The sequence below is a fragment of the Gavialis gangeticus genome, unplaced genomic scaffold (genome assembly GCF_001723915.1).
Source record: "Gavialis gangeticus isolate Ggan-Ray unplaced genomic scaffold, GavGan_comp1, whole genome shotgun sequence".
Classification (NCBI taxonomy): Eukaryota; Metazoa; Chordata; order Crocodylia; family Gavialidae; genus Gavialis; species Gavialis gangeticus.
In genome coordinates, this window is record NW_017729026.1 from 30,981,005 (window position 1) to 30,991,940 (window position 10,936).

The window sequence follows — 10,936 nt, forward strand, 5'->3', positions numbered from 1 at the left end:
CAGGCTGGGACCACAGGTGGCTCATCCAGAGGGTGGGGGGGTGGGGCTGGCTTCCCACTGCTGCGTGCAATCCAGGGCAGCCGAGGGGAGCACATGCCCACCAAATCTGTGTGTAGAACAGGCACAGGCTGCCTGCTGCAGGCTCGAGCTCCCTGCCCTGCTGCCATCCCCCTGGGGCCTCCACAGCCTGGTGGGCAGTACCTAGCATGGCAGGGCAGCTCACTGTTGCTGCAAGCCCCGCACTGCCCTGGTGAAGCATCCCCAGCTCAGCCAGCAGCAGCAAGGGTGGCAGTGTGGAGCTGTACCCCTTGCCGCTGCCAGGTGGGCAGGGAGTACTTTGCCACAGTGGCACAGAGCTCCCAGCAGTGGCAATGAGCTTCCCCGCCTGGCCCCAGTCTGTCCTGCCATGCCAGGTCCCACCTGCTGGGCTGTGGAGGCCCCAAAGGGAGGGTAGCAAGGCAGGAAGCCCAAGCCTTCAGCAGGCAGCCTGCATCTGCCCCCCAGTATGGACTCCATTTTAATCATGGATACTAGGGTTTTTAATCAGCAAATTTATAATTTTTTTAAATCTGAGAGCTTGCATTTTTAAACAAAGAAAACCAGGATCCCTGCACATTACATAGCTATTCTTTTCATACACTGGCTACTTTAAAGCAAGTGTGTCAAATACCTGGCCCCTAAAGCCATGTCATCCAGCCTGTGAGGCTCCTAGAGGCTAGGAATTCTAGCGTGGGGCTTGCTGCCAAATTTTGGGCATGTTTCAATGGTGATGCAGTGAGCGATGGTTGTATTAATCCCTGCAGCTCCCTGAACCAACACAGCACCACTGGTCCATCACAGGAGGCGAGTTCCAGATCTAGCCTGCAAGAAATCCCACAGTCCTGGTCCAGGCCAAGCAACTTTGATAGCCCTGCTTTAAAGCACTCGTAAGCAAAAAAAGACGAGAACTTTGTACTTTTCCAAGAGTACTACCTGGGCTATTTCGCTAAGCAACTGTTTCATAGAAAAAAGAATAGTACTCACATTGTACAGAGACTGCTCTGCACATTTTTTCCCTCTTTCACTTTTGCCTCATTCCTTTCCAGAGGCACATGAACCTCAGCAATGTATTCTTCTGGAAACTTGGACTTTACATTTTATGAACAGCTTCAAAAATACATATAGCAGCAGCCCACTATATTTGACCTATGTCACTATTCCAGTTTGTAACAAATAGCAAAATAATGTCATGAGTTCAGTACCAAAACTGACTACCAATTGTGAATTGAATAGGAATATTTCCACAATACTTAAAAAAAAAAATCCTTCATGTTATTTTAAATACACTTCCCTTACAATTCTGATACCCCAAACACAAAGGCACTGTGTAAATACAAATGGAAGCTTACTGGAAATTGAAAGTGAAACTACATACACCAGATTTGCCCCAAATGCAGCCTCTGAAATTAACAGGTCCTGGGGCTCCTGTAATGTAGCCTTAAAACTGCACCCTTCCTTTGGTTTGCTAAATTTCAGCTACATAAACATAGGCCTGAGAGACTGATCTCTCACTAAGGACTCTATCCTGTCTGCCCTAACTTAAACCCAATGAGACCCAATTAATTCCAATGGCTCCAGATTTGTCTCCTGTGGATGCTTTGTATTTTGTTTGCATTGTTTATATTCTTACCCCTTGAGAAATTTCTAATTAGGTATCAAGGCACGTGTAAGTAGAGGCTCTATATACTTGTACTTTATTTTTAAACTGTATGTAAATATATATGAAGATTAGTTGCAGCCTTTAATTTCCAGTCAAGTTAATAGCTAAGCTTTTATTGTCACGAAGATTAACTGAAGAAGCCTACTTGCATTGTCCAAGCCAAGTGAAGTGCAATAAATGAACAGCATAATAGTGTAAATTAGATGAGATTGTTAAATTATTTTATTTTTGATAAGGCTAAGGGTCATATCCTGTTTCTAAAAGTCAGTAGGATTTTTGTAAATAATTTCTATGGGAGCAGTATTACTTACTGTCTGTAGGTCCTATGTTACTGGGAACAAAGTTAAAGAATTTTCTTAAAATACGTTAGTTTGTCTCGACAGGGTCCTTTTGAAAAAACATTCTCTGTAATTTTTCTTATGTATTATAGTAATTATTACTATATTTAAGAGTGTTCTGTTTCAGCACCTATAGCTGGTCCTCACTGCATAAACTGATAGCAGAGAGATGGTCCATACCCCAAAGAGCTTAGAGGTGAAGTTTACTAGTCCTTTCATGCTTTTCCCATGTTGCCACTTGCACATGGGATGAGCTCCCTGTCATTGACTTCAAAAAGAATGCTTCTTTAAACACTTTTTTGAATGCATAATCTTGAAAATGATTAGGCTGCTAGTACACTGAGACCATTCAGTTGTCTCATTGCTCCCTTGTACTCCCTCATCTATTTGCATCCATGAGTTATCTCTTCGTTTACATGGCGGCATTTTGAATGGATATAATTTGGGAGAAGAGGGTAAGAGCAGATTTGTGATGAGCAGATTGCTGGCAAGTCCAGGTGCAAAAGAAGGGCCTGAATAAGAATGTCTTAGCTGCGTGGATAGATAGGAAAGGCCAGATTCTGGAGATATCAAACTAAAGGATGGGGGCAAGACCTAGGAACAACTTGGATGTGCAATATTAAAAAAAGGAATGAGTGAAGGATGTAGTAGGTGACAATCCTTGTAGAAGGGGGAAGTTTGTTGGTGTTTTTCACAGTGTTTGAGAAAGAAGAGATTGGAAATATTCAAAGGAAAATCAAGATTTCCATCTTGGCTACATGCGAGTAGACACGTGGATGAGATATTAGGAAGACAGCTGAGATTCCAGCTTGACAGAAAAAGACAGGTAGAAGGAAGGGTATTAACACAAGCTTTGGTGAGCCCAAGCTCAAGTCCAGAGTGAAGATGTAGACCTGTTAGTTGATAGCATAAAGATTCTCAGAGATATTTAAAGCCATAATGCGGAGGACAGAGTTTCAAGATAACAGAGGCAAAAATGCATGTCTATGGAACCCCAACGCAAGAGTTGGGGAGAGGAAGATTCTGTAAACACAAAACTGAAGGAGCAGCTACAGCCTGGTAGGTTGAAGGAGTGGAAGGAACCACAAAAGACAATGAAGGACAAAGGTATCAAGGAGAAGCATGTGATTAACAATATAAAAGGCAGTCAACAAATTAGGAGAACAATGGACGTGTTCTAAGCATAGGTCAGGAATTGGTCAAAGACTTTGATGAAAACCATTTCAGTGGAGTCAGCAAAACTCTGATTGGAGGCAATCAGGGCCAAGGACAAGAAATGTCACATGAGTTCAGAAGTATCTGAGAGGGAGAGCTGAGACAATAGTTGGAGAAAGAAGTGGAACAAAGATGGTCATTTTTATCACTAGACATACTCACGTTTTTAGCTAGTTAGCTCCCACAAGCTATGGTGGCAAACAAGCCATGGTACCATGGAAATCAGCTTGAGCTGCAAAACCTACTTGAAAAGCTGGGTAAACATTTGAGTAGTTATCCGGCACTAAGCTCCATGCTATATAGTAGCTACACTGTTAGAAGTACCTGAACTACTTAGTTTAAAGCTAGCTCAGGGAAGTTTGCATATACAGGCAGTCCTTGGACTCACAACACAATTGGTTCCTGAAAACCATGTCTTAAGTCAAAACATTGCAACTCAGAACCAATTTTCCCATAGGAAACAATGTTATAATGGGGGATTGGTTCCTGAACCAAGGCCCGGTACCCTATTTTCACCAGAAATAACCAAGAATTTTGTACTCAATCAATTATAGATGAGTCATATAGCTATTTTAATGTATTTATATTGTAAATAGCAATCATATTGATTTGGAAGGACTTCTTTGAGGTGACTTTACTGGGCTTTTTGAAGGCTGGAGTCTTCTCAGGAGTCTTGGGTGCAGTTTTTTCTGGAGTCTTGTCTGCTTTCTTAAAGAAAGTGTCCAAGGAAGTTTGGACAGATGTTCTCCAGGGAGATGGGTGATGCAGCAAACTTGTTTGCTGACATGGTGTGGCATCAGATCAAGCCTTGTAAAGTTGAAACTGATGTCATAAAGTTGAAACAGCGTGTCAATTTATAAACAAGGTAAGTACAAAACATAACTCGAAACATTGTAAGTTGAGGACTGCCTGTATTCAAAACCTGTTGGTACTGAGAGGAGAAAGGAGGGGAAAGGGAGGACTAAGGAAGAAGAAGGGAGACAGGAGAGAGCAATAGCATAATAAGGTGTCAGGGGGTAACTGGGTCACCAGCCTCAAGCACTGACCCTAGTGGGGACACAAAAACAGTAGAAACTGTGCTGCTGGCCTGATCACTGCTGCCACTACTAGCAGTGCAGCCAGTGGTGCCACCCCATGAACTTCTGCTATTGAGGGTGTTCAAGCATCCAGTTACATATCTGGGAGAAAGTAGGAGCAAGAAGATCAGGAAATGAGAGAGGCTGTAGTTTAGGGATAGGAGGAAAGAAATATAGGAGGCATGGAACAGAGATAGGGGGAAAAGAAATGTGGAAAGAAAAAAAAGAGAGAAGACAGGGGGAGTGAGGTCCTGTTGAATCCAGTCAAATTTCTGCCTAAAGAAGTTATCTAGATCAGTTTGCTTTATTTTGGATGAATACCCTAAATAGAGATCTGACGGGTGACCCATGATGCCCAAATACATCTGCCCAAAAGAAGAATGAATACCCATTCCTGCTTGAAACAGAGTTATGGCAAATGCAAGCCTTTGATACATCACTGGAAAGCCACAGCAAAATAGACCTAGATACATAATTGAGTTGCATGAGGTAGAGACTTTTCTGTTTCAAAATAATTCTTTGCATCCCTCTGACACTTTCATATGCAGTTTTCAGAGGGGTATTCTGAACATGATGGCAAAGTTCACTTGACCAGGGTAAAGTCAGCATAAACAGACTTTATCCTGAAGAAATACATGGGGGAGGAGGTCAAGGTGATCCATTCCTAACCCCAGACCAACCTTTGGGACTATATGTACAACTGTTCCTTCAGCCACACAACAGAAACAGTGATTCTCTGACTTCTGTGCCCATATAATAAAATCATGGCATTCTCATCCAGTACATTTATATACTAATAATGTCCACTCTGACCCATGTCAGCCTAGGATGGAACTTGCTCTCTGGCATGTAGGCTACAGCTGAACTGCCCTCTCATAGGGCTGGCATGGTTTAAAGGGCCTGATACAGGTTCACCATCCAAGCGTGAAACTCATCAATAATTGATTAGGTCTCTCTTCTGAAATTACATGCAATAGCATGGATCCTTAGGTCCACAGAGACCTACTGAACTGCAGTGGAATTCTGTATGGGAGACTGTGCTACTAGATTTGATCATAGGATCAGGGCCTTAAACTTCCCCACAACAAGAAGTTCAGAATGTTTATTTCACAGTGGGTAAGCTGAGGCAGAGACAGGCTAAATGATGCCCTGGTCACACAGTGAAGCACTAACAGAGCTAAAACTTTGAATGCAGAAGCCCTAACTCCACATCCCTTTGTGCTCTATTAGACAACACTCAGTCCTTTGTCATGTACCCTCTACCCATTTTCCCAGATCTTTTGTTCTAACATTGATAACCTCTTGAACTGTACTTCCAAGTGCCCTGGAACAGTCAAATTCTATGGGAATGTTAAGGCCAAGTCTCCTGGAATATTTTAGCTGATGGTGCAGGTGTGCAGCTGTGTGCTATCACAGCTGTTTAACTGCTATAGATTTTACTAAGGTTTGCAATAGAGTCATCTCATCTTTACCAGAGGAACTGGTCTTAAATTGCTGTAGTATTCCAGAGGCCCTTAGTTATATAATACCCCAAGGCCTTCAGCTCCTAATGTATGTTGATTCTTTTTTGCCCTCAGAAGCCCCAAGCTGTGCATCACCATCTTGCTATGGTGTACAACTTGCATGTTTTAACTGTATCATTTCCTTATTCTTGTACTGCACATAAATACTCTTCCATTTCCCTCTTAGAAAAACTGGATTATTATTATTGTTAGTAGTAGTAGTAGTGTTGTTGTTATTTTAGTTTGTTTTGTGAACTACATCTTACTTCCTAATCATAGAAAGAAGGAAGAAGATTTTGTGGATGTGGTATTTTATACAGTACAATTTCCCTCATTCTTTATGAGACTGACATTGGTTTTAGACCACAAAAAAATTATCACCTTTAACACTAATTCCCTTTTCAGGATTCATTTCATTGTAATAATATACATAAGATGATCTTGCATTACAAAGCAAAGCTTTCCCAAATTTTTACTTATTGCTATATTTTAAAACAAAACTGTGCTTTTCTTTCCATTTTATATCTATTGCCTCTCCCTCTTTGTGAAACTTATTCACAGGGGGCAAGGCTTGGCTACATAGAGTGAGGCCTGGCAAACAGAGGCAGGAAACACAGAAAAAAATGGGTCTGTCAGACTCATTTTCTTTTAGGTTTTACTGCTGAATGTTTATATCAGATTTTGGAGGAAGCTTCCATTTCCTTACATGAGTGACCTACTGGATGTACAGTGAAAAAGAATTAACTTTTTACAAGTCTATAAAGGAAATAAAAATGTGGATATATTCACAACACAACCTAGATTGGTTTTTAATAGCCCTCTTTGCTCAAGTTTGTTTCCACCATCTTGCATTTGATGACTAAATAGCTTTGCTGTCATCCAGAAACGTTTCTGATCCTTTTATAAACTTCCCCGTTTCCCCACTCATGTATTAATGTTGTGATGTGGCGTTCATCCACCTCATGTATACAAGTACTTAACACAGTTAACTGTTACTCCATTTAAGAAAATAGGTGAAGTATATTCAAACAAATAATGCAATTCACTTTGTAGCCAACCTGTACAATTACTTCCATGCAGGCTCCATAAAAAACAAAAACAAAATCTTCCTGAAATAGGACAAATGAGAAGGTCTCTCTCTTTTTTTCCTTTGATAAATAAACATCTTTTTGTCTTTCAGGGGAAAAGGAAGGGGTTTCTTTGGAATCTTTTTAATGTTTACCGTTATCTGTCTCCTTCTGAGAGTAGTCAGAGTTGCAGTGTCTATCTCACTGCTTTCCCATTTTGACAGTGGTCTTTTTAAATGTCAAATGGGGAATATTAAAACACTACGCTGAATAATCTTTTGATGAGTTTACTATTAAACTATAACAGATGGGGCTGTCTTAAGCTCTAGGCATCAGAAATTAAGCCCAATTTTAGATACAAATTACTTACTGAGAATATTTATAGATGGTAAACTTCTTGGAAGCAGTCCATTAAATTATAACACAGATTAATCCCTAACTTTTCAAAAAGTCAAAAGCATAGATAAATTAAGTCTTGCTTGTTTAGGAGAGTTTCCAATGCCATGTATGTGTGCAATCCCATGAACCTATGTTTAATTATTTTTAAAATGTATTTGAAAGCACCCTTTTCCTCACTCATGAGTTGTAGTGTTGTCTGACAGGAACTAAGCACATAAAAGTAAGAGTGCATGTGGAGGCAGAGGAGGACTATAGCTAGTCTCTGTAAACTGTTGTATTGATTAGACTGTAAACATTAAGTTAGTGTTAAAAAGTGTCAGACTGCCCTGATTACATTATACCCTGAATACAGCACATATCATATTATTCACCAAGTACCAAGAACTGCTAAATGACACTGAGTTAATTTTAAAATAACTATTTGGGTTTTCTGGGGGGAAGGAGTAATTCTTAGTTGGTATATGGACAGCACCCATTTCTGAAAATAGCTCAGAAATGTCATATGAGGGGATGAAAAAGGAGCATAAAAGAAAGAAGAATAGGTAAAAAATTAGGGGAATGACAGAAAGAGAGGGAGGGGGGAGAGAGAGAGAGATTTATGAAGGTCACTGAAACAAAACAGTTCTATGTGAATATATTTTTCATTGAAATGTAATATGGGGAAACTATGCAGAGTCATGTAATTTTTGCACACAATGTTGTATCAAATTTAAATTTGTTACAACCCTCGTGTACATTAGGCTAGTGATAACAAAAATGTAACTTAATATCTGGCATAATGAAACAGCAAGCAACATGAATTTCCAGTCATATTAAAGCTGAGCAGTAAGTGACATAACTGATGTAACACATGAAAACCAAGCAGCTCAGTTTTGGTGATCATTCTTGAGTAAATATGTGACTGTATCAAACATAAAATCTTGAAGGAAGTCTCTGTGATGAGGTAATTTTATTGCTCATTCATAGTGCCTTGCATTGGCTGTACTTAAAATAGACACTCGTACCAATGGCCTTTTTATTACCCCAAGGAAAAAAATCTCATACACACCAGTCCTTTTTCTTTCTGCTAGGAAAGGGAAGCAATTTGATCCAACGTGGGCTGAAACCTGAGTAGGTCACTGTACACCACGATAAAATTCCCTAATCCCTGAGCCAAATTTCCCTGAGGGGGCCCTCCTACTACTCCTTCACTTTCCAACTGACTTTTCCATTCCCTCTCTCATCTTTCCCTCCCCTTCATCTCTTTCATTTCCCCTACCTTAAAGCCTTGATATCTGATCTGCTGCTGGTACTCAGGTTACAGTTTTTACAGCTTAGGCTGTCTATTGCTGTATACATTCCTTTCTTTCTGCTCTGCCGTGATTACTTACCAGAGCTTATTTTACACTGGTCCAGATGAAAGCAGTTCAGATGAAGGGAAACAGTCAGGCTGTTTCAGCATTACAGATATGAACCTATACAAGGGCACATTGTGTTCCCTATGACATTTTGTTGCAAACATTTTATACAGTGTGACTAATTTATGTTACTGTACTCTTCAGGTTTAAGAAAATACCAATTAAACATGTGTGTGTGCGTGTCAGGGAAAGCAAGTGACCCTCCCAGGATTTTAGTGTTTTAAGTGGCATAAACATAATTTCTTAAGTAGAGCAGGCAATTCTAAGAGCCACCCAGTACCATTAAAAATGGGATCCCCCAGCTTCACAGCACAATGTGCACTCCAAAGTGTGATCTGCTTTGTGAAAGCTTCTGTCCCCTCTCACCTCACCCCAAAACAAAAAGAAAAAAAAATGAGGCTCTCCTCTCAATTCCAGTTCTACCATTCCCTAGTTCCTGAGTTAATTGTTTGTGAGGATGAAATCAGAGGTTTGTAATGTTAAGCAGTTACCAATGATTAGAAAAAAGGACAAACTTCCTACACCAAGGTGAATGCCAATGCTTAATACCAAAGCATTAGTTTAAAATTGTGTAATTTTTCTCCTTCACACAATGTTGTTTTTGTTTCTTCCTCACCATTTCAGACAAACATCTGTTATACTGTAGGAGAACAACTATCTCCCAAACCGCTGAGTGTGCCTGCAGCCAAAGTAAACAAAACAAACCCAGAGGATCCAGCACAGTCAGCCTTTATATCCAGCCAGGATAACATTTCACATGTTTTGATTAAAATTAGCTAATTTGCAATTCTAGAACCTATGAAACTTAAAAGCTACAATCCATATATATCGCATTCAGCGATGCTTTGGAGGGCCGCAGCCCAACGTGATGGATTCCTGCCCCTTCTTCTCTACCCCCACCCCCAAAGCCTCCAAAAAACAAACTAGCTGTGATTCTGGTGAGCAATTCCTGTTACTACCCAGTGCCTATCCAGAGCCCCATCAGAAAAGTAGTCTCCCACCCAGCAATAACATCCCCGGGATTGGAATCCAGAGTGGTTTGATTGTGAAAAGATGCCACTGACACGCAGGGCAGTTCTCCCTTATTTTGTCCAACCCAGTAATGCTACCCTTGTCCACAATTCCAATTCTGGTGTGCCACACAGACAACATGAAAAAGAAAGCCTACCTTAACTGGGAGAGAACGCCTACCTCAAATTAGTAATGCAGTTGGGAGAGGATTGTGTTTTCCCATTGAATTTTATGGGTAGAGATCAATGCTATACAACAAAATGGTCTTGTTAATAGATATGCATATATCTGTCTTCTGCATAATATACGTATTATACAGGCGTCTGACATTTTCACAGCACTACTCCACTTACATTTCATTTTCATATGAATTACCTGCTTAAACAACAGCAGTTGCATCTTATAGTCAAACTATCTTGTTTTAAAATTACTTTGTACAGCAAGTTTAAAAGAAAAAAAAACTAAACAAAAGGAAGTTCAGCTGATGTCCTGCAATACATATGACTTGTCTGTGACTCCAGGGCAGAAATGTAAAATAAAGACAGGTCAGAGAATAGACATGTAAAACAGACGCACAAAATGGGATGAGTCCAGCCCGGATAAAATAAGTCCTGCAGTGGGTTTGTCTGTGCAATCGCTGCCATTCCAACATCTGGAGGGGCAGCCTCCAGCGCTACCTCTGGAGCACAGCTGGATTGGCACAGTTTCCCAGCAGAGACAGGACACCCCTCGGAACAATAAATAGGCTTCTAGCAAAACCAGCCCTCGGACAGCCTGCTCTCAACAACACCTCTGCTGCTTTGATTAACTGTTAAGTGAGGCGAGAAAGAAAAGGGGGGGGGGGAGGAGTCCCTGTATCTAAGTACAGAATGATGTGCAGCTCAGACCATAACATTTCACTCTGACAATTTAATTACACGCCTGCAGCTGGCTACTGAAAAGACAAGAAAGACACTGCTTTAAAAAGCTGTCCCTTCTTGCTTAACTTTAGCTACCTGGGAGGCTTGGGGGGTAGACACTGCTCAGCCTCGGCACCCGAGAAGCTGAAAACCCCATTAAGAGTAGCTGGGGGTGGAGAGGAGGGGGTTACTTTAATTAATTTTGGGGTTGTTGTGGTTTGGTTTCAAATAAAGAAATCCAAGCCGGTCAATGACTAGGATTTGCAGGCTGTGCATTCGGCTGTTTTCAGCCCAGGAGGCGGAGTTGAGACACATTCAGTGCATCCTACCCCC

General features: G+C 40.9%; 1 protein-coding gene across 4 annotated transcripts in view; it reads right to left on the minus strand.

Annotated features, from left to right (window-relative positions):
* Positions 1 to 10,936, minus strand: part of SOBP (sine oculis binding protein homolog) — a 203,009-nt gene that overhangs the window by 191,426 nt on the left and 647 nt on the right. The window lies entirely within an intron of this gene.